The sequence below is a fragment of the Pieris rapae genome, chromosome 13, assembly GCF_905147795.1.
Source record: "Pieris rapae chromosome 13, ilPieRapa1.1, whole genome shotgun sequence".
Lineage (NCBI taxonomy): Eukaryota > Metazoa > Arthropoda > Insecta > Lepidoptera > Pieridae > Pieris > Pieris rapae.
In genome coordinates, this window is record NC_059521.1 from 5,248,512 (window position 1) to 5,272,702 (window position 24,191).

At 32.9% G+C, this 24,191-nt stretch overlaps 1 protein-coding gene and 1 long non-coding RNA gene across 3 annotated transcripts in view; one reads left to right on the plus strand and one right to left on the minus strand.

Moving 5' to 3' along the window:
* The window catches only part of LOC110998980, a 129,783-nt gene that overhangs the window by 58,567 nt on the left and 47,025 nt on the right, over positions 1-24,191 (plus strand). The gene's annotated exons all lie outside the window — the stretch shown is intronic.
* LOC123689638 lies at positions 7,834-10,251 on the minus strand. Its single transcript, XR_006750565.1, has 3 exons — positions 9,890-10,251; positions 8,272-8,570; positions 7,834-7,858 (listed from the first exon to the last, which is right to left on the minus strand). It is a non-coding gene; the product is annotated as an uncharacterized LOC123689638 (long non-coding RNA).

A 24,191-nucleotide genomic window follows, 5' to 3' on the forward strand; every position in this document is an offset into this window, starting at 1 on the left:
GTTTTAGTGTATCTGTTTGTATATATATCTAATTTATGTGAGCTATAGGATTACGAAATAAATAAACAAACCTTAGTTTGAAGCTTTCCCCACTTTTAGATTTTGTTTCATTTATATATTCATATGGTTTATAAACAAGATAAGAACTGATGTAACTCCATAAAAAGCGAAATTTAAGATCCCCACTACACAGGTGCACTAAATCTCTCGAACAATCTTATGTTCTGTCGTAACTTTACCCCATTTTGATTGTTTCTGTCGCCTTTATTTTCTTTATGTACATTCCTGTATGCCAAGGTGATGTAAAAGAGATAATGCAAGTTATATATATATGTAGTTTTATAAGTAAGCAAAATATATAGATCCGCTTGAGAATTAATTAATTAATTAGAATGTGAAGAATAATAATAAGTTAATAATATAATAATAATATAATTCCTGAACTGCTTATTGCATAAGTTATACTTACAGTCCATTAAGTGTTAACGGGCACTCAAGCCATTTAATAAATATTTTAATTACCTTATCTAGACCTCAGATCAGTTCCTGATGAAATAATTATTTATTTAATAATACAGACTACATTGGGTCCTGGCCTGAAATTTTATCTGTTCCGTCAATCATTTTCATTAACAAATAAACGTTTAAGCATACATGTTTTTGATAAAGTTAATTCAGTGTTAGCTTGATTAAAGAAAGGACAACACAAAAATTTCATGAGAATCAAGTTACTAAGATAAATTCACTCGTCAGCAACATTTTCGTCTGGGCCTGAAACTTCAGTATCTGTGTCGTGATCCTTATTTTTTTATATACAAGTAGGTGATCAGTTATTAACACGCGCACTAGAATTTTTGGTTTTAATGCTGTTTTCTTCACATTGTTTTCCTTCACTATGAACGAGTGTTAAATACACATATACACAAAAAGTCTATTAGTGAACTGCATCAAACAGGTATCGAGTCTATAGGTATCAAACCTACGATCTCATGTATGAGAGCCACACGTCGAGGCCACTAGACCAACACTAATTTCTAAGACTAGAAACTATATGTCATTTTATTACTAAGATTAACTAATTATTAAAAATTTTGTTCCAGGTAAGTCTACGTTGTCATACCATTCCACGAGTATGTTCTAAAACTGGCATTAAATAAATACATTTTAATCAAGTAGTGATTATGTAGCTTATGGAAGATTGTAAGTGCATAATAAAATACGTGAAAAGGTACCATTCGCATTTTTGCTTCAAAGAATTGCAACTCGATTAAAATACTTCTACGAAGCTATTCAAAAACCATTAGGCAATGAAAATAAAATTTCATATGAAATAATAATTCAATAATTTCTTTCACGGAAATAATTTGCTTTTAATCGTTTTTAAAAGTTCAATGGCGCACATGATAGTTATTCGATTTTTATCGATTCCATCAATCCTGTATCCATATTGCATAAGCATAAAACTAACTGTTGTCCATTAAGTGTTGACGGGTACTTCTCAAAAGCCAATTAATAAAAGTTCAGATCAGTTTCTGGCGAAATAATAATTTAAATAGTAAAACTAGTTGCAATTTTAATTTTTGTTTCTAAGGTTCTTTTTTCGATTTTATATCCACAATTTTTATACTATTCACATTTTTTAAATATAAAACTGATTTAATTAAGATTCCAAAAGATCGTGTTTCATTTAATACAATTTTGTCAATACATTTCGACATCAAATAACTCTAAATTACTTAACACATTATAAGAGATAATGTATACATAGTTTAAATGTATGTGTATGTATACTTATACATATTATATGTTATATGTGCAGAATAATAATAAATTAATAAAATTTAATATAATTCCTGAACTGCTTATTGTATAAGTTATACTTACATAGTTGTTCATTAAGTGTTAACTTAAGCCATTTAATTACTTAACACATTATATGAGATATTGTATACATAGTTTAAAAGTATACCCAACATATTTTATATCTTAGTAATACACTCATAATAATATTGTGAAAAACAGAGAACGAGAATAATATAATTATTTTTTTCATCTGTCATGACAGACGTGACATTTCCTTCGTATCTAAATTTTGTTTGTTTTGTAATACATGTATGCCATAAGATATTAGAACCATTTGGACATATTAAATCTTTTACATACGTTGTATATGTTATATATTTAACTGCACAAAGTTATGCAAAATTATTATTTAAATAAAAATAAATTTATACAGTTGGAATCTTTTAGCAACCGTACAAACTATATCGATATTTATATTTTTATAGACCGTACGATTACGTTGTAGCAATGTTTCTCCGTAATCCGTTATTCAGATTTTCTACCTAAACAATAGTTTCCTTAGATGGAGGAGTTTCCTTTACAAAACCACTGTCATATATCGACAACGTTAAATGCCTAAAGAACAACAGAGGCAAATACATCCTATTCAAGAGGACATACTTTTCACAAATAAATTTCAATTTAAAATTAAATTCAATTAGAACAAGGAACATATCAGGAGACGTAAAAAATAAACTCGGCAAAAAATCAACACCAGTAAATATCAATACACTTTTACTATATTTAAGCTATATAGTTCTTGACTATAATCACGTGGAGACTTGTGACAGACTATTAACTCGATAGAATCTCATTTGTATGCGTATTGCCGCAGACCAAAGACGTCCAATTTCTACTTGATATTACCCAGATATCTTGATTTATTGCTCAATATTATCACTTATACCTGAGACTGTTATAAATCAAGTATTCTAATATTTCTTGATTCCTTTATCTAATACTAACCGTTATTGCTTTGATTCGTTTTTTACATACACGCATTAATTTATACGAAGCAATGCTGGCTTTTGTGCTACTCTCATCCGAGTCATAGTTTTGAACTCTTGCTGTGCATCAATAGACTTTCTGCCTATATACGCTCATTAACACTTGTACGAGTGACAAAACTCTTATGAAACACAGTTTTGGTTTATTTCAATCTATTCAAAGATATCTGCACTAGTTTTAAATTTGAGCCTAGGAAGTCTATGTGCATATAATTAACACTGTGTGAGTGTGTGTTCCGCAAGAAATGCCTTATTAATTAACAATTCAAAACAGCGTAGGTTGCGTGTTGTATACAATATCATAATATTTTCTTTGCCCGCACCCTGCTTAATCCCGTTGACCTAAAATTATATAAGTGCGAGTATGACATAATTTGCAACTACATAGGCAAGAAGAAGTTATTTTAATGTTCAACTGTGTTGATCACGTTTGATAGAAATTAATAATATAACTGACACTTCACCTCAATTTGAGTCCAGACTCTGAGGCCCAGGCCTCAGATTCCTGGAACAGTATTGTTGACATTATAGATAAATAGGTCTGGCGTTAATTGTAAGTATGATTTTCCTAATAACATACAATGTCTATCTCCGTAATATCTTTTAAAATTCTTCTGCATAAACATTAGATATCCTCTCCTGATCAATCGTGACTATTGTAATTCTGGTATTTCTTATTCCATAGTATTGCATCGCAATTAATGAATCCGTGACATTAGCTAATTAGTTTTTAGTTTATTTTATTATTGTTATTAACAAACGTTATGGTTGTCGGGAAGAGGTAGCTAGATAAAGCCGCCCGTTGCATCCCTTATAATTTGATGTATTATGCTATTTGTTTTTGTTTGTATTATGTAATGAAGTGTGAATAAAAAATAATCCCACGATGGTTTTATTGAAAACGTTGGCAGAGCCTAAACGTAAACGTGGCAATAGAACCAAGTTGTCTCTACTCAATGCCTTTTTTAGCGGTCAATATTAAATTTAATACAAAATTCTAAAAAATCTTATAAAACAACATATACTTCACGAAGTAATCTTGATATTTGTACCTTTAAGCTATTCATGTGATCGAGAACAAACTCAACATTACACAATTTTACATATTATTTCGAATTTTTCATTCGCGTCTCCTCTACTATTACTTCTCATATAACGTGACATGAAAACATATATCATCATCATCAAAACATCGTTTTCATGGAGTGTGTAGTGTTCATTTCAATTGCAGGTAATTTAAGAAGTGCCTATTTTAAATAAGTAAGCATTATTCATGTTAAATTATCATTTTATTTACGTATTTTTAATGCTTTCATTTAACAACTATATTATAATATTTTGATTAAAATACCACATAAATTATTCCATAAAAATTATATTGTGTAGCCTTAGCCCAGAGTACCATAGCATATACATTTCTGATCATCATATATTTAGCGAGCTACCAACTCTCGATCGCATCTCACTAGAGAACAAATGTTAGGGCTTTTCTCACGGCACAGAAACAGTTATTTATTGAAAGTCATGAATACAAAGCAGAGCGACTGGTACTTTTTACTTTCTTTTTTGTTTTATTGTTTGTTTGTTTATGCTTTGCACGGGGAAAAGAATTTCTTTATTGAATAGAGTTTTCAAAGTCGAACATAATTTCTGGGAGAAAATTTGGAGAAAAGTAAGCTTTTACGGAGTTTGTCAGATTGATTTTCCTGTTTCCTTATATATTGGAAAACCATTAGGCCGGATCTTTTGAATATTCGAAACTACATGTATTTATAGAAATAACTAACTTTATTATTTATAGCTACAAGAAAGAAATATCTAACTAAATATCTGTTTTCTTATTGATTAGTCACGTGACTCAAGTAGTTCAATAACCGTAGCGCATTGAAGTAGCTAGTCCCTTAATACCGGCGGTGGTTATCCATTCGAACCCTGGTCAGCCCAGAAGATTAGTCACTACTGAGTTTTTACTCTGCTTAAATATGTGGCTTGTAAAATGCAACTACTTACTATAAAACCTTTTACGCCATACTTTTTTTTCATGACGTGCGTCAATGAAATAAGAATAATTTGAAAGTATAGTGACCTGCCTGTCAATTATGAAGCAATGAAAAGTGATTAATAATTAAACAACCAATTTGAGAAGCTTTTAAAGCCTTGGTCTGTTTGACGTGAGTTATATTCAGTCATAAATACTAGCGTCAACTATTTCAGAGATAAATTTTATTACTCACGTTCATATAGCCTATGTCAATTAGAAATCAGAAAGCTTTCATAATACGTTCCAAACATTAGTTATTTACTTAAAAACATATAAAATTTATCTGACAATGGAACACAAGATGTCTTTCAAGTTGACAACGTATATAAGGCTTGTAAAGTAGGTCAATATAAAATAAAAAAACAAGTAAAGAAGATTCGGAAAAAAAATTGTTATGCCTGATCAATGTCTTCTACATTTTTAAGATTTCATTATATATTTTTGTTTGTCAGTTTTTGATGTGTAGTGATTCTGATTCTTTTTCCACGTTTATTTTAACCAGTTGTGACTAACAAAGTCATCTTTATATAGAGCTCAAAGACAATTATAATGTATATAAGATTAACTGCGCCATCATCTTCTCTTTGCGTTTTGGAGTGATCAGATGAGTTATTCGGACTAATTTCCTTCAGCTGAGTTTAATCACTGGACGTCGAGGCAAACGAATTTCCACCCGTATCACCTCGACGTCAATCGTTCCAAAACTGAGCGCAAAAAAGGCAATAATTACCGTGCAACACCTACCAACCCACTGAAGTATTTCTGAACCAATGCCACTTAAGGTCGGCAACACACTCGCGAGGCCGTGTCCATGGCGACGATATCACTTAAATCAGACTTCCATGTTCCATTTTGTGAAACTGTTGCATAAGAAAAAAAACATTGTAACTATTATCATTGTCCCATTTGGGCAGAGGCTTCTTAATTCGTTAATCATTCTTTAGCCGTTTTACTTGTATAACTCTTTTAATATTATATTGTTATATTTTCAGCAAGAAAATAAGTACATTTCAGAGACTTGAATTCACTGGACATTTCAGCAAGTAAGGACGGTTCGTTTGATCTCGTTACCGGCAATTTTATTGAACCATTCACGAATGTGACGTATCTCGCTGAATTGGACCTGGGACTATTTTTGTATGAACCATTGTTTCTATTAAAATATATTGGTATAATTATACATATTTATAAGTAGTAAGACAAAGTGTATGCATACAAATATACAAGAAAATATGACATCACAAATTTTACACACATACACAGCAATTATATATGAACATAATCAATCTAGCAAGGGAAGCAATTAAACTAGCAAAACAACCACAAATTTAAAAAATAACAATAATTTTCATACCATATTTATACTGAAATAATAAAAATTATGTCAGGAACGTCCGTTTTATTGGACTTTTGTATTTTTTCTTTATTTTCCACAAGATGTTTTACTTTTTTCATTGCGTACATAAAAAAACAATTGGTGCACAGACAGGTGATTCGAACGCACAAAACTCCGGGTTGAGGGTCGCACGCTTAAGCCACTAGGCCAACACTACTATATATATGTCAGGATCTATCTACAGGTCCGATTTGAAATTATTTTCATCTTAGATAGTTATTTATGGAGAAAGTACAGTATACCCAAATTTATTCATACAAAACCAGATTCATAGAAAATCCCTAATATTAACATTTAAAAAATAACAATGAATTTTTACTGACACAATTAGTGATGATTTTTCATATTTAAAATTTGTAACAAAAGAAAATTGCCAAATCGAGTCGTCAAAGTCAGTCCTGTCATTAAACCCTGAGAAAAGAAATCTTCGGATATCCCTTAGGGCTCGTTAAAGTTAGAAAGGGTGAGTTAAATTTTTGGAAAGCTCTTTAAATACTCCTTTAGGTACGTTACTAGAGATAAGCTTTGTTAGAACGGTCTGAGAATACAAAATCGACTATAATTATTTAGGGATTATGTTTTGACTAAAAATATTTATCTTTAACTTGAATTAAAGTCAATTTAAGCGTAGAGAAAGAATAAGTTTTCGTTGTGTTAGCAGCGTAGATTATAACGCAATATATTTTAAGGCATATAAAAATAAACCCTCTTACTAAAAAAATCCAAGTCTATTTAAAGTACACTTTTGTCTCTTTCCCTCAAATTGTGTTTATGCTGTAAAGAAAAGAGTATTTTAGTCAAATGGTGCAATTAGACATCAGTCTAATATATATATATACGTTTTAAGGTTTTAAGATCTATAGAGTCTACTATGATAAAAAGCTAGATTTATGGTTCTACTGTTTATATAAAAGAGCTCATATATAGGCAGAAACTTTTGTATAAATACTGTAATCTAATAACATTCAGTTCCCTATTGATAAAGTTAAATTCCCCACATGAAATACAAAACAAGTATTTCTCTGATTAGCTACGAGAAACTTTAAGAGCCAAGATAAATGATGTTCAGTATCGGTATCGCTGAATGAATCTTCGAGTTTCTCGATACTCGTAAATCTAAAACTTGTTCCAATCGCACTGAAACGTTACACAAGTTTACAGGTAACTTACGCTCTTACAATTTTATATCTCCCTGGTACTTGATATTTGTTTCCTTTATATATAGTAAGAAATTAACAAATAAAATTACTAAAAATAACCAAATTAAATTACACGAAATTAACCACAAATTCAACAACAATAGTAACGTCCTATATCTAGTGCGAGCGTCGAAGAAGTGCGCCCGACCATACAGCGCGCCGTGCTTATATAGCCTGAAAACCAGTTTAGTCCAGTATACCCCACTGCTACACGTCACTTGACTTTTTACAGCTTATTCGGCCTCTCCTGACGACGGTGCGTCCTCGCCCGTGTGATGATAGGCAGGTTGGCATGTTGAAACTTGACCTGCTGATGACTCTTGTATCACGTGCGGTGGTTGTGGTGAAGGACTATCGTCATCATCAGCGCCACCTAAAAATTACATGATTTTTGTTATTATAACGTTAAATTAACATAACTTCATCGAAAGTAAGAGCGCATCCATTACTCTCGACACAACATTAGTTCATTTTTTTTTTCATAGCAAGAGCGTCTCCATTGCTATCAACAGTAAGAGCGACTCCATTACTGTACATCACACTAAGCAAGAGCGACTCCATTGCTTTAACAGTAAGAGCGACTCCATTACTGTACATCACACTAAGCAAGAGCGAATCCATTGCTATTGATAGTAAGAGCGACTCCATTACTATCACACAAGACTCCCGCAGGTCTTTACCAAAATAGGTACTACCTATATGATAAGCAGTCCTAATAAAATTACAGTTCTCACAAACATTTATCAACATACATAAGTTTTGAAAAGGCAAGTAAAAATTACTTACTCTCAAAGAATGCGGCACACACATCAGGGGTCCATTCCCCGCGCCAGGGCAACATGTATTCCGCGGCAGCTTTACCATAAGAACCAGCGACTAATTTTAGTTCATATCTGTCCTGCGACAACGTCGCTAAAACCACATATGGTCCGCGCATACAGGAGTCTAGCTTACCAACAGCTTGGCACAAATGCAAAATCGCCGCCATTGAAATGCACACCCTTGCGAGTCAACCTCGCAAAGCACGATGTCTTCATATCTTGACCATTGCTAATGACTCGGCATAGATACTCGATCTCCGTAGTCTGAAAGTTACATTTTTTTTAATTAATGAAAAAGCCTGCCTGGGTCCCTTACCCTTACCCCCATCTCTGACACATCATGTAATGTACCTAAACCCTCTTCTATTGTTTTACTAGGTAATAATACGTCATATACACAATTACAACACACAAGGGCTCTGCCTGAATCTATGTAAAATCGTAACGTATTTGATATAATTCGTTGATATACAACCTGTGCATTGCCTAATTCTTATGGCATCTTTATGTACTCATAGTGACCCTCAGGTGTTACAAATCTCGGGAGTGGTGTCGATGTTTTTTATTTAATTTTATCTGGTGAAAGCCAGTAGCCATATCAAGGTAAATATAATAGGTAGCTTTACCTAGCCAAACAATATGGTCCTCAATTAACGGAAGCGGGTATTTTAAGTGTCTTTGAGTTTTAAGTTTAAAGTCGACACAAAGCCTATCTGAATCGCTTTTTTTCTTTACAAATCTCTATCTCTAATTATTTATTGATTTAACACATCTTTTATGATATCTCTAACGCGTAATTTTTCATCATACGACATTTTATAAGGGCGGTAAACTGTAACTAATTTAGCCTACCGCTCGACTCGGAACGCTGTCGAACAAAACAGTCCTCCGTTTTATGTCCTACCTTCTTACAAAATAGGCAAATAATTTTGATATGAGAACTGCCTTTTATCTAAACTTGAATTGTTTGTAGATTGGGTCTCTGGTGCGGTTTCACACAGTTAGTTTTTTTTTTGGACACAAAATTTGTATATGACCAATTTCCCCACATGAAAAACATTTAATATTAGACTGAAAATTATCTCGTTTTCGGGAATTATCTCGCAAATTTGGCCTTATAACGTGATTTTGTATTATAGAGCGCGGTTCTAGGGGCTTGGTATATAATGAGAGGAATTTAACTAAGCCTTCCGATGATAAATTAGCACTAGTCGCGACGGCGCGAACTTGTGGGTCCTTAATACCCCAAATAACTACTACAACAATTAACTCTTCACTCATTCCTCGTACAACACGCAATACGTGAAATAACTATCAGAGTCTATTGTCATTACGTCGAATAAAATATTTGCTATGTCTACTCGCTACGGAAAAAGCTATTTAAATTCTCTCAACTATGATCATTACTAAGCCACTCATTTAGCCACACTTTAGCCTCCCCTTTCAAACAATATCGAATCAGAGATACACACTCACGGTCATCCCAATAATTAGACAACCGCGCAGTCTTCCTCCTCACACCATATATCGAAATATTTGAAAGACGGATCAAAATTAGAAATATAATTGGAGTTAGATCTTACCAGAATTGTGCTCAACGCACTTACTAGTTTGTCGGTCACCTGATTAAGTACCAGATCAGTGCTTGACTCTCATGCGCTGCTTGAACTTGGCACCGGAGCGTTCTCAGTACCATTGTGCGAACCGTCAGTACCAGGTGGTAACGAGTGTCGCTTACGGAAGAAAGCAGCAGACCCGATGGTGTTGCGCATGTCGGTGTAAAGGGCCGATCCCCTCGCGGTGGTTTTGCTGAGCACAGTTGTGGTGACACCACCGGTGGACATAGCTCAGTCGCTTGCGTCGGTTGACGGTTTAATATCGACTGTAACGTTTCTTCAAGCCCAGAGACGGGCACACCGTCTTTTTTTTTTTACGTGTTCACCGCCTACCCTCCATTATTTTTATTAAACGTATATCACTCGCGTTTCAAACTGACTAAAATAAAACCACGTGGGCGTTAATTTAAACTAATCAGAAATGAGAACGAATCCCACTACTGAAGTAAGAAATTAACAAATAAAATTACTAAAAATAACCAAATTAAATTACACGAAATTAACCACAAATTCAACAACAATAGTAACGTCCTATATCTAGTGCGAGCGTCGAAGAAGTGCGCCCGACCATACAGCGCGCCGTGCTTATATAGCCTGAAAACCAGTTTAGTCCAGTATACCCCACTGCTACACGTCACTTGACTTTTTACAGCTTATTATATAGATTATGACGACTTTTGATGTCGGATACTTAATGGGCGGTCTCGTCATTTCTGTTCTAAAAAATGATATTTATATATATAAATATATTATATTTGATGTTCAAAACAGAAAAATAACAAAACAGTGGCGCTACAACCTTTTTAGTTCTGGGACTCAGATATCTTTATCTGTTTAAAGAAAAACACTTTTTAACGGATTATAGTTATGTATTGTTGTATTTAAACTTATAATTATTTGTACATAATTTTAAATTTAAACCGACGTTTCGCGTGCTTTACAGCGTGCGTGGTCACGGTGACTGAAGACAAAGGTGTTAAATGTCAAAAAGTATTACAGCTGCAGAAAATGTTGTGTTATCTGTATTTATTTCCCCGGAGTTGGTATCGACTAAAAGATGTAGGGTTTTTGCAGAAATTGCTCACGGTGTCCTCCATTTTCGCGGATTGTTTATTTTGAGATTTTAATTTGGATATTATTGGATCCCAGGTGTTTGATAATTTTAGGCCGTCCTCTCTATTGAAATTGGCGTGTTTTTTGATTTCAATGGCTTCGCGTACCAATCTTGGGAAGAATCTTTTTTCTTTCGCAAGTACTTTCGGTTGGTCAAAGCGTATGTAGTGATTAGGCCTATCTAGTGTGTGTTCACAGACTGCTGATTTTGTGTGTCGTCTATGTCTTATGTCCGCGATGTGTTCCTTGAGTCTGCTGGACATATTGCGTTTAGTTTGCCCTATGTAAGACAGGCCACAGTCGCAATCCAGTTTGTATATACCTGCATCTTGCAATGGGGTGTTTCTTTTGATTGGTCTTAGGAATTGCTGGATCTTCTTGTGCGGCTTGAAAATTGTATTAATGGAAGCTCGTTTTAGGAACCGGCTAATTCTATCTGTAACTCCCTTCACATATGGCAGGTAAGCTGGCTGGCGAGGAACTGTTTGTGTCTTGTTTTTGTTTCTGTGATGCAGCCGGGGGATGCGCAACTTGTTTCGGTGTAGCACCTGTTTGACATGCTGTAGCTCCTCCTTGAGGTGGGCCGCATCACAAAGACGTTGGGCTCTCTGAAACAAACATTTACCGACAGAGAGCAGTTGTGACGGGTGGTGGTGGGATTCACCATTGAGGTACCTATCTGTGTGGGTTGCCTTTCTGTGTATTGTGTGACCTAGTGTGCCATCTGCTTTGCGTATAATTAAAATGTCCAAAAAAGGCAGACAGTTGTTGTTTTTTTTTTCAACAGTAAATTTAATGTTCTTGTGTATTGAATTTAAATGCGCTAGAAATGTAGATATTTTGTCATTGGGGAGTACTACAAATGTGTCATCGACATATCTCTTGTACAAATAATTATAAGTTTAAATACAACAATACATAACTATAATCCGTTAAAAAGTGTTTTTCTTTAAATGTGTAAAAGTTATGTTAATAAAAGACAATACTATCTTTATCTGTTTCATGATCAGTTGTCAATCTATCCTGTGATTGACACACACCGTCGACTTTTTGGGTCTAAGGCAAGCCGTTATCGTCACAATGTTTTACCTTTACCGTTCCAACGATGTTAAATGCGTACTAAGACAGAAAGTCCATTGGTGCACAGTCGCGGATCGAACCTACAATCTCAAGGATGAGAGTCGCATGCTGACGGCACTAGCCTTTATTATCAATATGTAAATAATGCGACATTTAAATTCGTACATTATATAACTGATTTTAAGCCATAACATTACGAAATTTAAATTTGTTTTACTACTAAAGGAATAGTCAACCTTACATCCAAATAAATACGCGTAAATATTATCCTAAAATTGTTGAAACGCAAAGACAATTTCGTATTCAAAAAGAATTCTTTCTAGACGATTTCAAAAATCCACTTTCAAACGCGAAACATAAATCTTCTAAGTCCGCTAATAGGGGTGCTCGCTTATCCATACAAATCCAGAATTTATGCGGGGTCGGGGTGGAAGAGGGGTAAGTCTCACTCAGATTTGTCTTCAGCAAATAAAGTAATGCACACACTTCATATGAACTCACTTAGTATTTGCAACAATTCGCGCTTCTTCTAAGATTATATGTATGACACAGAGATTTCAAAATTCGAAATTCGAAATGTTGCAAAATTCTACTATTTCTCAACCAATCAGCACCAGATACTAACTTAAAATTGGCCGTGTATTATTTATGTTTTAAAGTTACCAGTAGACAGTAGATAACTATGAGTAAGATAATGTATGAAAGTAACAAGAGATATGTATTTATAAACGTCAATCAAAAAATATATTTTCAATAGCTGTCAAACCATTTTCTTTTTAAAGTTTATTTAAAAGGAATTAGACTTTATAACATGTACTGAAAGATAACAGCTGACAAATCTACTGTTGGCTGTCATCATCAGTATAAAATATGATTTTTTCAAATAAATTGAAACGATAACGATATTTAAAAGTAAAAATAATTAATTTACTATTGTTAAGTTAATACATTAATAGCCCAAACTTTATGACGCATAACATTATGTATTTTATAAATATATATACTACTGTGGGAACGGTAGCGCATGCAAACATTATTTGTCACAGTTGACTTACGTGTAGTTGTAAAGTGTAGCACAAATTTTGGAGATTATATGTTGTAAGACGTAACGTGCTATTATGTAGACTAGGTAGGTATATTATGTAGACTAAAATCAAGAAAACTGAAAGTATATTGAACTTACTATCATAAATACTTTGTAGCAGCAGGCACCGTACCTAGAAACGGCCTCTAAAAAAAACTTGTGCCTCAGCTACACGTGCAATCATAACATATATTTTAACTATATACTTAAATTACCTATATATATATATATATATATATATATATATATATATATATATATATAAATATATATATATATATATATATGTATATTAGTAAATAACATTACTATGATTACCATTTTTACATACATAACTATAATGCAAAAAATATTAACTTACAACGAGTACTGTTTTAATAATATTAACACTGAAAAGAATAATATTTTAACTGACCTCTTTAATTGTTATATAAAATCCATAGCTCATTGACAAGTTCATGAATTGATGACATAAAAGTTTATTTACACTAAATCCACAAAGGTTTTATCTGGGTTATATTTTGTGACATAACTGGAATATCAGATCACTGCAAATTGTATGAACTGTGATGACGTCAGTGACCTAAATCGAAACACGGTCACAATCGTGTATGCGCGATCGGTTTCGGCCTGTACTTCATAATTGTATTTTTGTATCAAGATTACCAACGACTCTGTTTAAAATTTAAATTATTATGTTCCATTATGAATTTGATAAGGCTTGAAATACGTTTAAATTAAATTAAAATAACTCATGGCGCTATAACCTTTTAAGATCGGGACCTCAGATTCAAAAAATCAAATACGTCGACATAATATGGGCTACCCCCCACTTAGACCTATGTTTTTTTAATACAATATGGCTTAGCGCGAAGGCTTGGCAAAAACAGTCACGAATTATGTATATATTAGCGCATAGTAAATTGTCATATCCAATACAATTACAAAATCAAATATTTATAATATATCAGGGTAAACAAAACGATGCACTTTTCTGTATTGAAATAACTGTTTTTGCAGTAAACTAATCTTGTTTTTGGATTAGCTCCAGGAGGTTGATGTCCCATACATTACATAAACTGGGTACGGGCCAATCCCGATGACCAAATCCATTTTATTAGTAAGACAAGCTCATACTTTCCCTGATGTGAACATTTCTATTATTGATTAAAACATGCCGTGGCTAATCAAAAGTATAGGCCGTGAATCGCATAACTCTGGAACAACTAAACGTATATTGATAGCCTCGGAGGCTTTATTAAAAACATTATTAACTAGCTGACCTGGCGAACTTTGTTCCGCCTTAATGGCAATAAATAAGCAGTTTGGGTTTTTTTATTGGAAAAAATACAAAAAAATTAAATACCTACATTAATCATTCATTATTATTTCTGTATTTTAGTACATAGGTTGCTCTTCCCTTAAGTACCTTGTGATACACATTTTTTCATTTTTTGTTTTATTATCAGGCGCAAAAACAAACAACGCTGATGGTCTTCCGACCCGTGAACATGCCACGTATAATTGACCATGGGAAAAACATGAATGTTCTAGATTTAAACCACAAACTTTTAAGGATTGGCCTTGTGATTTGTTGATGGTCATGGCAAATGCAAGACGTATCGGAAATTGAAGTCTTTTAAATTCAAACGGCATATCGGTTGGGATCATCGGGATCCTCGGAATAAGAACTTCCTCACCTTTGAATTTTCCTATCATTATCGTAGCGTAAATTACATTGTTCTTCAATTTTCTAACCACCAAACGCATACCATTATGTAGTTCAGGTCATCTACATCTTTATTCTTTTTCTTCTTTTTTATCAGTAAGCAATGTAACTCTCATGTTTGTTGTCAGCTGCAGTTTCGTCACATAGCGCCATAGATTTGACGATTTGAGGCAAGCGTTTATTTCGTCGACAGCCGTAGATCTTGGAATTACTGGCAGTATTTGGCGGAAATCGCCAGACAGTAAAATCATTGCTCCTCCAAAACATCTCGATTCATTGCGTAAATCTTTTAATGTTCGGTTAAGTGCTTCCAATGCACGTTTAAGCGCCATTGTGCATTCGTCCCAGATGATGATTTTCGATGCCGCTAAAACTTTGGCCATTGCTGAGTGTTTTGCAATATTACACGTTGGTTCTCCAATAGTTTGAAGATTTAACGGTAATTTTAATTCTGAATGAGCCGTACGGCATCCTTCTAACAATGTGGCTGCTATTTCAGAAGAAGCAACTGCAACCGCTATGTTGGATCTCGCCCGAACAGTTGCTAAAACTAATGACATGAGGAATGTCTTGCCAGTTCCACCAAGGGCATCTAGGAAATATAAACCACCATTTTCATCATCGTTTGCCTTCATTAAAGTATCATAAACTTCCTTTTGTTGGTATTTCAACAGGGGTACATTCGTTTGAACTACTAAATCTAATTCCTGGTGATCATATTCACGTTCCCGTTCCAATACTCGATTAAATGCGTCTTTCGACAACAACAACAAATAGAAACATTCATCATTCTTTGGATGAACTGTATACATACGACAATACCGAGTTTTATAGTTCTCTTCACTGTTTATACGAATGGGCAATAGCACTATCATTATAATTAAATTGTAAATTGTAAAAATAATTAAACGTATTTATTTAATAGAAATATTTTGAATATTGATTTCTTACAAATATCAAATTGTCATATATACGTCATTACATAGCTGTCATTATACGTCAATTACATAGCTATCATTTGCGTTTTATTATTCCAAGTCTGATTCTTATTTGTTATACCACTTTTTATAGTGACTGACGTTTCATGTCAAGTCCCACGGGAACGCTGTCGAACGGGATAAAAAGTATCCTATGTCCGTCTCCTGGCTCTAAGCTACCTCCATACCAATTTTCACTCAAATCTGTTCTTTCGTTCTTGAGTTATAAGTGGTGTAACTAACACGACTTTCTTTTATATATATAGATAATGGGCATAATCCTAAATAAAATACCGCTAACTAACCTGAACTTCTGGGGAATTGTGGGAAAACAATACTTAATATTATACTTAATATTATAGGGCCTCTTAGTAAAGTGCTCACCAACCATGGATGTTGCAAGTGCATTACAGGCCCTGAAGGTTGTGGTACGCTCTCTGTATTTCTTTCTTTCAAATACATGATATGGCAACTGATTAAATTAAGTGGTGGTGTGCTGTAATTTTCCATCGTATTCATGAAATTAATTATTTTTGAACCTACCGAACTGAGAATCTTGTGTTGATGTAATAGCCATAGCACTGTATTTCTTGAAATAAAGAGCAAAAAAATAAAAAAAAATATTAAAAAAAATAAGCCATTGTATCGGAAATAATGTCTCATGGGAAAAAATATACTAAAGAAAATCATAAAAATGTTTAGATTATTATCATGTTTTTTTTCATGCTACATTTGTAATCAATATAATAAAAATAGCCTATATTAGTACTACACAATCAAGATTTCATTAAGTGCATGTCATTATCACCAGACCCAATAATAAATAGACAATCTCAGATTATTATCATCAGACCATGACAGTTGATCGATCTCCTATCTGCAACGCAATAACCAATACGAAGCCAATCCATTTTTGGCGACGGATAGAATGCAATCTCTTCGCTCTTTACACTCATATTTGATAATAATCAATATAAACCAAATAAAGGAAATAAAACTTGAAAATTTTTAATTATTTTAAAAACAAATCTTAAGGTAGCATATTGGCACAGTTGAACTGTCATTTTCGTACAAAGGTACCACATACACCGATCCGACCTACCATGGATAGCTTCTATCGACAGATGGCTTTCACAATCCGTCGATTGGTTATAGGCACACTCGTATCAATATTTGGATTAAGGTGTCTATCTCAGATGGGTTTCGGCGTATGTTTACATTAGTACACAATCCTTAACGGAGTGAAGGCCTCCTCCATATTCTAGCTATCTCTTTTGTTCCATCTCTGAACATCCCTACTTCTAATTCGTAGTCATGAAATTTTGTTATTTTTAGGGCCTGTTTCACAATGTCCGGTTAAGTTCCAAATAAGCTATTTATTACTTATTGGTAGGATAAATAGTATTTTTGCGTTTCACGACTGTCAGATAGCGCTATACGTCATGAAATTTGAAGTATCTTATTCGGAACTTTTATCTTTCGAATAATTTATGTGTTGCATAGTTATTTGGCACTTTATCCATACATTGTGAAACAGGCCCTTATTATCTCTGTAGCAGGCCTATTGTTATTGTTACAAGTAATATTCATTTCACGCAATGCTTCTAAATTCCAAATTTAAATGTACACGCAGTATGCAATGTACGGCCTCTACAATTATCCTTGCTACGCGCAGGACCCTCGTGGCTTCAACAACCCTCCTACATTAGACGCCTGCAGCTACGTGCTGAAGTGCCACACTACTGTTTGTTTAAACTAGATTGTATGCACTGTACATATGTGCAATTTAACTTTAGGTTATTTTATAGGGTTTTCATAATATAAACAAATTTGCGGTAATAATAAAGTTTAATGTTTTATTTATATAAACACCTTTGAAATTTGTTAGTACATTAATATATTTAAACTGCGCTAGTTATAAGTTCATTCTAATATTAGCACAACGTCTGCTTAGTGGTTTTTTTTTTTTTTTAATATAATTTTCACTCTACTCCCCTGCCATAGTGTCCAGGGACTTTATATTACTTTACTGCTTAGTGGTTTAAATGCTAATTGCTCCGTTTTGCGTTTCTATTATTTGAGAAATTCATTATATTTTGAATTTTGCAAGGTTGCCTTTTTAGAGTAAAAGCGTATAGAATTATTAAATTGTGGTTTAGGATTATTTTTATACTTCATTGTGCTTGTTTTAGCCTTTTTGAGACCAGTTATACTATGAATCAAATGATTTAATCATGAAACAATAGTAATTAATCTTAGTCAAATATTATATTGTTGAAGTTATTAATTAAATAATAAGTGTTTTAGTTATTTTAAACGCATGCTTTTGATGGAATAGCTATGCTCTCGGCTAACTCCAGTATATTTGGCATTAAACCCGTCTTCCTTTTTATTTCAATTTGACTTTGAAATGAGAAAATTCAAGATATAAATAAAAGTTGGAAATACGATAACTTACAAGATCACAGGTGTGTCGTTTCTAGAGATGTCGCGATTTGAAAGGAAATTTAAAACTTTAAAATCGAAGGACAAATATTTTCTCTTACAAAACGAAACTTAGGTAACGTTTTAATATGTTTGAAAATATCGCCGTAATCGCTATTCGATTATTATAATTTTTTTTCAAAACTAACCGTTAATTTTTTTTACCAATGGCTTATTAGGTCTGGGCCTCAGATTTCTATTCCGAGACTGTTTTCATTACTGGCAATTTTTACCTTTTATATTTTAAATCTAAAGCTTCTTATATAACATAGCAATAACAGGCATTTTCTTTTGCGAACTAGCGAACTGTGGAATCGACTACCGGCGGGCGTCCTGAGAGATACGACCTCCAACAATTCAAAATTTGACCGTACTCCTCTCTTAAAGGTCGGCAACGCATCCACTAAAAATGAGTGTGCTGCGATGACTGCCTTTTTGGGCGCAGGCTCGTGTGCCGCCCTATTATGTAAAAAAAATGTAAAACATATCATACAAAACTTAAATAAAAATTGGGTCAAAATCTTTAATTTGCTGTAACTATTAACGTTGATATTCAGATGATCTTAGATTGACAGATAGCTACCTCGAATCTTCTGTGTAAGTGCACTACATGTTGAGTTTTTTCAGAGTGTATACTTTTAAAAGCCATTTCGTTAAAAAGTCAATATTTTTGGCCAGGCTATTTGATTTATTACGTCCGCTGATAAACATCTAAGTTCAACACTCGCTTGATGGCCCCAAATTGTTCATGTTTAATTATGTATTTCATGTTTTTCCAATCACATAACCTCGATTATTTATGGAACTTTAATTAGGTTTGTTCTTTTATAAGGAGCATTAAACGAATGCGAATTATCTTGAAAAATAACTTAGGTATATCAAAATGAAATTAAACTAAAGATCCAGTTTATTTGAATAATTTTTCCTTTCAATTTCACTACAAAAACATTATCATAATTTTACATTAAAAATACTGTTTACGAAGTGAAATACGTTTATTCATTCACAACTATTTATTTCGAATTTGAATTTATTGAAACAACTAAATTATTAACTGTTTATTTATTTAATCATGTATAATGCAAGTTTACACTGCTCGTTTATTACTCACGAAATATGTAATTTATCATAGAAAAACGACATAACTAATGACACACACAATTGGCATCCAACTTATGAATATAATTCATGCGCCCATTACCCTGATTATAATCGCTTAATCAAATCGCATCGTGTGCAAACACCCTAACGTCTTAGGCACGTCACGAAATCGTGCGTGACTTGACCTTTTTTGTTTTTGAGGACTTGAGAAAGTACACAGCCTTATTAAAGAAGTTCTAAGGGCTATTATCGTGTAACAAAAATAAACCGCAATGCAGAGCTATTAGAAAGTATGACTGAGTAAGAAACCAAAAATTAAATGATAATAATCGAGATTAATACACACGCGTTTTACACTTCCGTATTTCCTCTATTGTTAAATATAGAAAATAATAAAAACTAGCTACAGATGCACCAATATGGCGAGTGCTTAATCCAGATTGAACTGATAAACGAGCTAGGTGGATATCCATAATGGCTCTTATTTAGAAATCAATTAGCCCTTAGGTACTATAATTTATGAACCGATGAAGTTTTTTCTCTCTTCATGTTTGTTGTTTGCTCGGTGACTCTAATAACCAGAAAGAATGCCGCAAAATCAGTGTTTTCCTGGTAATTTACTAAAATAAATAATATAACATAGGTTACATAAATTGTACCCTAGAATACATACATACATGAATAGGTTTCTTGTGGCCAGCTGGTCTTGAAATCTGACAAGACACCGGATTCGATATCCGGTCAAATAACTCGTTTAATTAAATAAGAAAATAGAGCTGTTCCACTCGTTCCGTACAGTGTACAATCTAAATCGTGTAGTAAGTTAAATTTTGCTTAAAATCACATCTTTTATAGATATGCTTAGTCTCTCTAATACAATACTCATTACGGTAAATAAGGTATATTTAATATTTATAAATAAAAAGATATGGCAAAATATATTACTAATCGCAAAATTCTAAGACGACTGGACCATTTTGTGTAATTTTCTTTTAATTATTCCTTGAACTTTTTGGATTAGTTTTTTGGAGTGCCAAATTATTGAAATATAAAAATTTGAGAGTTTTAAGATTGATTTAGTACTTAGGAAGCAAAGCAAACAGCCTCTATAGGGCAGCATAACAAAATATTGCATATGTTTGTATGAAGCTACTAAAAAGGCTAATTAAAAAAACACCTTTAAAAGCCACTAAATAAAAAGGTCCCTTTAGCTAAAATATTTTTAGAATCTTAGGTTGTATTTTATGTTTAAATGGCTTAACTATTATTCGTGTGTTTGGTTTAGGTGAAAGGTAAGCAATAACTCCATTCCTTAAATTCGTATAGAACTGATAGATACAGAATGCTACTTGTCTTAATAAATGTAGTGTAATAAATCTAATAAAAACACGAAACAAACTAAAAAAAAACCGTATAAAAATCATTGTAAATTCGAGAGTAAAATTTTATAAAACCGAATCAATTTCTATGCATTTTAATGCTTTCAAACAATTTTTTCATTTGTATGTAAAATGATTTTAATAGATTTAAAGCCACATTCGACTCTTCGATTTATTTGAATTTTTAGATTTCTATATGAAAAATCATTTAAAACGACGATGTTATATGCTTAAAATAAAGTTTGTTTAGTCTTTTTTTTAATTATTTCTTTAAAAAATATTACTCAAATTAAGTATCAAAAAATTAAAACGGTAAAATGAAATGAATCATTGTTTTCTAAAATCAAACCTACGAGCTAAATATCTGAATCAAATTGAATTTAGAATTTTATTTTTGAGGTCAAAATAACCACTACGACAAAACGCAATTTCATATGTAAGCAAGCAGCAATTATTAGGTACTGATGATGTGATGAGCTTAACTGCCACAGGGACCGCACTTTTTAAATTAGTTCTAATTTTCTATTAATATTTTTTTAATATTATTACTATTTAGGTTAAGAAAATTGCAAAAAGTATATTTGTTTAATTAATATAATATGGTTAGTTTGCCACCTCCGCTTTTTTGTATGCTAACAATGTCTAATAAACTATTTCATTGTTTCGATTATTCACACACACACATAAATAAAATAAAATTGAAATCTGCTAATAAACAAAAGTACCACAAAATTTCATCAACCTTAATCCAAATCAAACCGTTACAAATACTTGTTTAAATGGTGGGATTAAAAATTAATTATAAAATCATAATACAGTGGATTTTCATCTGCGGAGCAGATATTAATGAATTGGTCACTTTATGTTTGAACTGATAAATATTTTTACACGTTTTTTTTTTGGATTGTGATTATATTTACTTAATGAAAAGGTATTCACATGAACTTCATTATACTATTACTTAATAGTTTCACGAGTATAATGCGATTCGATCGGTTTTTGACAGCTCGACGTGTTTAATTTTCTAACTGCTGCCAATCGTCAATGGATTTACGCGTAGGTGTTAGGAGGACCGACTTCAAAGCGAACCGTCTGAGTTTAGTTCATGTAGCACTTATATGCTGCGAGGCTGGTGTTCCACGTTGCGTAGAACTGCTATATCGAAGACGTCTATACGTGAAGGCCGTTACACTATACCGTAACGAGTCGGTTGGAAGGGGGAAGTGACATTGAATTCCTGTCTCCGTGCATGCTGTTGAGATCACAAACCATTAAGAATTAAGAATACAGTGGAAATAGGGTCCCAACACCGCTCTCTAAGATGATTACATGGCAGGCTACAGTAGGTGCCTGGTAGAACCTGTGTGAACAAAGCCAGGGGGATAATTTATACGTCACCTGCCTTAAAACAGGAATAAGACGTTTCTAGATAACTAAACCTTTTGAGTTAATAAACATAGTGTAGTTAATATGTATAAGTGCGAGTGCGGTATCTCGGACACTCGAACAAAGTTTCAAAACATTACATAACACTGACTGTTATGAAGATTACCTTAGTTTAAGCGTATTGTAGAAAATTAAATTAAAATAATATTACTTATCAGCCATAATTATTGTATATGTTCTAATTACATTAGTTCGTAGCACCCTTACTTGTGAACTTTATAGTAGGAGAAAATTAGTAGTTTTAGTGAAGATTTTCAAGATTATGTTAGCGAGTTATATAAAAGCTATTTCATACATGATACATATCCTAAAATCAACACAATTTTACGGTAAACAGTAAAATCATTTCTCGAACTATCGGTTTGTAAACACGTCGAATACACAATAGTTTGTTCGGTAAACATTGTATTTGAATGAAAAAGTTGATTATGGTCCTGAATTTAGCAAAGAAAGGGTTGGATTGTGTGCGACATGTTACTATATAACCGTTTCACTTAGGATTTTGTTAGTTTGAACAGAAAAAGAAATACTTATATCATGCAGATTTTGCAAAAAAATGCAGTACACGTGCTGAGAAATCTTCGCAAGCTGACAGGCTGGCGAGTGATAGCCGACAATCACAGCTTTAAAGAATTGGTACGCTCTTTTCTTGATTAGGTCTTTAATAAAAGTGATCACATTGGTTCGGAAATACTTCAGTGGGTAACTGTGTATTAGGGGCGCGCCGAAAACTGGCGTAAATAAGGCTTAGTTGCAGCATACGAAATTCCACCGGTATCACCTTGACGCCCGACGATGAAATTATAATATAGTAATCAATTAGTTAGTTCATTTTTTTACCTTTTATGTAATGCAACGAAGTGTTAATAAAAAAATTAATTTATTAAAATTATGTATATTACATTCTTAGATATTTTAAATTATCTTTTTGCGCCTTTTTTTCGCAGGACATTTGGATATATATTACACGTTAGTTTTCTTTAGACTTGTGGAGTTTATCTAGCCAGATCTTCTAGCTAAGCCCTTGATTTGGAAACTGGTAATAAATATATATTTAATCTTCCTTTCATAAAAAACTGTCCCCGTGAACTTCGTTTACTTACGTTACTTCCTCTGTAGTGTATATTATATATTTACCAAGATATGGAACAATTTACAATGCTAACCCATAAAGACTGTTCGCTTGTCCGATATAAAAACTTAAGTACTAGTAAAATTAATACTAAAACTTTATTTTTTTATTTATTCAGTTTTTTTCCTCTATAAGTCACAGTTCCAGCCATTCCCGAGTATTTCGCTTAGCAACACATTTTGGAATTCATTTTTTATGTAAAATTAACATTCAACATGATAAACTAAATTTTAATTAAGTAATCAAAAAACAATACACATTTGTTACAATTCACTAGGATATTTATTAAATCAATCAATCAAATAAATTTTATTTATTCAGTTTAGATGTGACTTAACGCATGCTTATGAATGTCAAAAACGTTTACAAAATTCGCGAAAGAGCAAAACTACGTCATCCGTTCGCAAGACTACCAGGAGGTCTTGTTCTGAGAAGAACGGGCTATATTTGGGCTATATTTAAAAGCTCATTCAATAATTAATTAGCATTTTCAAATTAGTTACTTTTAAAGTAAATCCTTTTCTAGGAAATGTTTTTTAATCTTATTTGGTCATTAATGTTAGTGCCTTGCGGAGTCCATGAACACGTGCAACAAACACTGGTTTTTGGCAGCACTCCGATCCATTAGATTAATTAATCGGATAACGTCGGTCGATTCCGCATATATTCGAATATATGAGACATGATCAATTGTACTTACGTTTATTTTAACCTAGCTCGATTAACCGTGAAAAAACAACTGAA